The 5,811-nt window shown below is 52.3% G+C and overlaps 1 long non-coding RNA gene across 4 annotated transcripts; it reads left to right on the forward strand.

The window, feature by feature from the left end:
* The first annotated feature begins 2,531 nt into the window (after nt 1-2,531).
* Nucleotides 2,532-4,949, forward strand: LOC119566043. Of its 4 annotated transcripts, none has more exons than XR_006290568.1 (4): nt 2,532-3,186; nt 3,498-3,634; nt 3,727-3,856; nt 4,795-4,949. It is a non-coding gene; the product is annotated as an uncharacterized LOC119566043 (long non-coding RNA). The 4 variants fall into 4 exon arrangements; XR_006290571.1 differs by having other exon boundaries at nt 3,780-3,856; XR_006290570.1 differs by having other exon boundaries at nt 2,625-2,671; nt 3,055-3,186; nt 3,498-3,856.
* The last annotated feature ends 862 nt before the right edge of the window (nt 4,950-5,811 follow it).

Genomic DNA, 5,811 nt, shown 5'->3' on the forward strand with positions numbered 1-5,811 from the left:
TTCTAGTGAAACTATTTTTTGTTTATTATTATTATTATTAAACTCAGTTTGTGCAACTGGTGCTCCGTGAGGAAATGCTTTGTGTGTTACTCCAAGGGGCCGCCCGGTGTCACTCTTCCTCCATGAGGGAAATGATTTGAGCATGACCTGAATTGGCCACCCACTGTCACTGTTGGTCCAGGAGGGAAATGATTTGTGCATTACCCTGAGTGGCCACCGAGTGTCACTGTTGCTCCAGGAGGGAAATGCTTTGTGCAATACCTGGATTAGCCACCCAGTGTCACTGTTGCTCCACGAGGGAAATTGTTGGTGCATTACCCTGAGTGGTGTGAAGGAAAAGTTAGCATATGTGACTCCATTTTGGTTTGGGGCCCACCATTGTCTAAAAGCAAGCACATCATGCACCAGGAGGAGTGTTTCTTAGATACTGCATTCCTGTGAAAATCCTCCGCCCCCCCGCCCTTGTCTCCAGCCTGTTTTATCTCCCGGTTTCTGTTCTTTGTCTGTTCCTAACTCCCTGCCTCCTGGCCTTGATGTGGGCCTCCCATCCTGATAAGAAAAGTTACTGGTGCATTGCTTTAGGACCATGCAATGTAGTTGAAGTCATGGTTTAGCGCGGGGAATGTACCTAGCAGGGATAGGTGGTAGGTAAGGGAAGGGTTTGTCTATTGGCTAAGGTTTCCGATGCACGAGGGCAACGTGCTTTGCTGAAAGGTCTATAATCTTTGTATAACCTGCATGCGGGGTCCCCTCCTGATGAGCAGGGGGGCACCACGCTCGAGCGTAATAAACTTAGTCTTTTTGGGAACCCTGCCGTTGTGGACTTCGTTCGTGTGCCTCAGCCTAGACTCGACCTGTGCGGGACCAATCGGGTATCATTCGCAGCAGTTCCTGTGCGTGACCTATCGGGTATAATTCGCAGCAGCTTGTGTGCGTGACCTGTCAGGTATAATTCGTAACAGTGGCCACCCACTCTCACTGTTGCTCTGTGAGGGAAATGGTTTGTGCATTATCTGGATTGGCCACCTGGTGTCACTGTTGCTCCGTGACGGAAGTGCTTTGTGCATTACCCTGTGTGGCCACCCAAGACAACACACACATCACACACAAAACATCACACACACAAAACAAGACAGATGACACTGACACACACACACACACCATGACACCGACACACACACACAGAACACGTCACACATACAGAAACACGTCTCTCACACACACACAACACAGGACACCGACACACACAAATAAAATGACACACAAAACAGCACACAACACGACACACAAAAATCACACACAACACCGACACACACACATACACACACACACGAGACGAGGCACAAAACGGCAGACAACGTGACACAGAAATCACACACGACACCGACACACACACACACACACCAAGACGCACAAAACAGAAGACAACGTGACACAGAAATCACACACGACACCGACACCCACACACAATATGACACACAACACCTCACATGACACACAAAATGGCACACAACGTGACACACACACACAACACGATGCACAAAACATCGCACACAAAATATCACACACACACACAACACGACACACACACAGATAACACGACACACGACACCGACACACACACAGACAACATGACACACGACACCGACACACGACACACAAAAAGGCACATGACACGAGACACAAAAATCTCACACAACACATGACACTGACACACACAACATGCACACAAAACGGCACACAACACGGCACATGCACACAACACGGCATACAACATGGCACACACACACTCAACATGGACCACAACACGCACACATAAACACGTCTCACACACACAAAACGACACACAAGTCACACACACAACACGTCACACGACACATGCAACACGACACACACAACACGTCACACAGCAGAAGGTTTCATCTAGGAGGAGGATGTCCCGGGGTCCCCGGGCGATGCTCTGGAACTGCTCCCCAGGAAGCCAGGCAGGACTCTGGGGAAGTCTCCTCTCGGGGAGCAGCCTGTCTGCAGGACACACAGCTCCCCCGGCTCCACCTTCCTGGCTCTGACCTCGGAGCCTTCAGCCTCCTCTGCCCCTCCCTGCGCTTCCCACAGCCAGTCCGCCCAGGCGGGGTCCTGGGGAAGCCAGAGGGTCCTGCCCCCCAACTCCGCAGTCAGACGGGACTCTCAGCCAGCCAGGAAAACAGAGCTTTATTAGACGACAGGGACATGGTCTAACACAGAGCTTGTAGGTGCAGAGAACAGGACCCCTCAGCCGGGTCCATTTTGGGGGGCAGTGAGCCAGACAACCCCGTCTGCCCTTCACTCCATGTCTCCAGCCAGCCCCCAACTGAAACTCCCCCCAGCCCCTCCTCCTCTGGGCTTTGTCCCTGTCCCCGGCCAGGAGGGCACCGGATTCCTTTGTTCTCCAACCCTTTAGCTCTCACCTTGCAGGGGGGAAGGGCCCAGGGCATCAGGTGCCAGGAAAGAGGGTGTCGGCCATTCTCTGTGTCCAGACCCCTGCACACACCTGCCCTCCAGAGCTCTGCAACGATCATACACCCTTACCCCACCACCTAGATCCTTAAGAACTGCCTAGGGGAAACTGAGGCACCCCCACACGATTCAGAGGAAACATGAAGTCCCGCTTCATCACAGATGACTCCAGGAGGTGAGTTGCTTGCTATCCTACCATGTTTTTCTCTGTCTCTCCTCTAGTATGTTGGCCATCACACACACTCTGTCTCTGTCTCTGTCTCTCTCTCTCTGTCCTTGCCTTTCCCTGTGCTGTCTCCCTTCACAGGACACGGGCAGGCACGCTAGGTGTGCATCCCCGCAGGCTATGTCTCGGAAGCCAAGAAGCAGTAGGAGGGGACGAAAATCATGCAGGGCAGTGGGTGCGAGAGTGGAGCGGTGACTGTCGGTGTTAACTCCGTCTCTGTTCCTCGAGTGGGGCCGATGTGGATGGGATGAAAGAGTGAGGCAGGGCTGAGGGCAAGATTTCCAGCACCCATCGAGCTTTGTGGAGTGATGGCTCATGCTTGGCTTTTGCAGCTGCTTTCGCAGAGGAATTGTCCAGGAGCCCTAGCCGGAGGAGAATATGGCAGGAGTGGACCTGAGCAGCTTGGACATCCTTCTAAGCAGACGTGAAGAGTCGTCAGCTTTCTGCCTCCCGCATAACTGGCTGTGAGTAAGCGGTCAGTGCTTTCAATTCCTCATCTGTACTCCCTGTCGTACTCTTCACAGGCCGTGGGCTTCCTTGTTGAGTACGAGGCTCTGGGATTAAGGCTGAGGAAGGGACCAGAGTCTCCTGAGCAAAGTGACGATTTTGGGTGCCGTTACAATGGGCGCCTTCTAGTTGCAGTTGTAAAGTAGGAACGGGAGATGGGTTGAGGGCGGAGCCGTGGGATACGGGAGATGTGAAATGAAGAGACTACACGACACTGCAGACGGAGATGGTAATTTTTTTTGTTTTTCCCCCACTCTGCTGGCTTTAGTACGAAGGAAAAAGAAGTCAAGCCTCAGAGTCTACTGCCCTCATGCGATGGAAAGTGAGTGAGAGCAGCGAGCCTGTGACCGTTGGTGATGCCAGGCAAGAGCCCTCCATCTGGGAGCCGAGCAAGCGCCAGTCTTGGTGAGATAAGTGTCTGGTTTGGTGAGGGCTCTCTTCACGCCCCACCTGAGTCCAGGTAGAAAAGCCCTGTAAATTAGGGTTCGGTTTGTAAGAAAAGGTTCCTGATCAGCTGTGGTTACGAGGGAGAAAACATCCCCATTTTCAGAAGCTGCTCATTTCTCTGGTCAAGAACGGTGTCTCCTCCACAGCAGAAGGTTGGATCCAAGAGGATGACTCCAGGTGGTGAGTGGCTTGCCTTGCTCTCATGTTTCTCTGTCTTCTCTCGTGTGTTCGCCAACTCTCTCTCTCTCTCTCTCCTCTCCTCTCCTGGTGCCGACGATGACCAGGCCCCGGGTGCCTGGGCCCCAGTGCCCTGCCTGTGCTCCATCTCTTCCTGTATCTGCCTCGCCCCTTCTCCCAGCCCACACTGCCCACCGCTGCCTGGATGAGTTCCCCCTCTCCTCCACTGCACCCCCCTCTGTGGGGTCCCTGCCACTCACCGTCTGCCTCCTCTCCTCCACCCCCTCCCCCGCTTCCCCACGGGTCACTCCTGGGGCCGGTTTTCTTCACCATTTTCGTGCATGATCTGGAGGATGGGATGGATTGCACCCGCAGCAAGTTCGCAGATGACACTAAGCTGGGGGGAGAGGGAGATACGCTGGAGGGTCGGGATAGGGTTCAGAGTGACCCAGACAAATTAGAGGATTGGGCCAAAAGAAATCTGATGAGGTTCAGCAAGGACAAGTGCTGAGCCCTGCACTTAGGAGAGAAGAATCCCATGCACTGCCCCAAGTATGCCATGTCCCCGCCCCTAACCGACCCTCCCGGAGCATCCTCAATTCCATGAAACAGCTGTTCTGGGGTGGGCAGGAAGTGCTGGGAGGGAGAGTGGGGAGTTGCTCAGTGGGGCCGCAGGCGGGCGAGACGCACTGCGGGGAGGGCAGAGCTTGGCTGCCACTGGGTGCTAAGCACCCACTAATATTTCCTCCTGGGTGATCCAGGCCCGGAGCACCCATGCAGTCGGCTCCTATGATCCCCCTCCCCCAAATCAAAATGCCGAGAGATTTGGGGGAGTCTCTCAGTCTTGTTCATGTTACTAACTTTTCTGGGGGTGTGTCTCTCTGGGTGGGGTCTGTGTGTGTTTATGCACAAGCTGATTGTGATGTCACGGATGCCAACAGCAAAGAGTGTTCGGCGTCAGCATTCTTGCCCTGCCCTCAGTCTGCCAACTGGCTTGGTTGACAACGGCTGGTGAGCCAAGGAGCTGCTGAGAGACGCGGACCATCCCTCTGTCAACAACTTCTTGAATCAGCTATTTCCACAGGTGTTTGAGGAACAAAAGGATGAGTTTTTACAGAAGGTAATTCCCAGATTCTTTCCCTGCTCATTAGATCGCACACGACAGGTCGGTGCCTCCTTCTCCTCGGGACGGGTGGGGGCTGGTGTGGCAACAGGCAGGTCTCAGCGTTCCGTTTGGATTTGAATGTGGCCGTCTCTCAGGTCTCCTCCTGCTTCAGCCTGTCAGGTTCTTTGGAGGCAGATTTAGATGATTTTATCTTTCAGCAGACTAGTCGGGGGGAATTTCCAGGGATAGAACCAAAAGGGAAGATAACAAAACTCGTGTAGAAGTTAGATTGATATCTCCATCAATAGTATTTCCCTTGGAGTTGCCCCTAATGCACTCCTTGCCTTCAAGTTGGGAATAGAAACCCTTTGTCTCCTGTCATGACTGCCAAAGAAATGTGTATTGAGAGAATATCGATCTCAGAATTTACATGATTGAAATGCACATAAATGAGCTCAAATAATGCAGAAGAAATGAATCTTAAGATATTGAAAGTGATACAGCTCCACTCCCATCCCCTGGCTGTCATCTTGGTAGTTCTCTCAGAAAGAATCTCATGGCGATAGATCTCAAAACTCTCTACAAATTCTACTCTACCCCCTTGGGCTATAGAAAAGAGATGTGTCGATCCCCCCACACCCGCAATTCCTTTCCAGGAAAGGGGTTTCAATCAACTGTCGCCTACATTTGTCATGGGTCTCGCTGTGATTTCTTTGTCCTTGTTTTGGAGGCCTAACTTCTGACTGGATGTTGGAAATAATATGGGTCATTCTTCATTTCAAGTTGACTGATTCTTTCCCCCATGCTAATACATTCCAGATTTTCAAATAGTTGAGAAGAAGTCAACATATTG

Source organism: Chelonia mydas, chromosome 4, assembly GCF_015237465.2.
Source record: "Chelonia mydas isolate rCheMyd1 chromosome 4, rCheMyd1.pri.v2, whole genome shotgun sequence".
Lineage (NCBI taxonomy): Eukaryota > Metazoa > Chordata > Testudines > Cheloniidae > Chelonia > Chelonia mydas.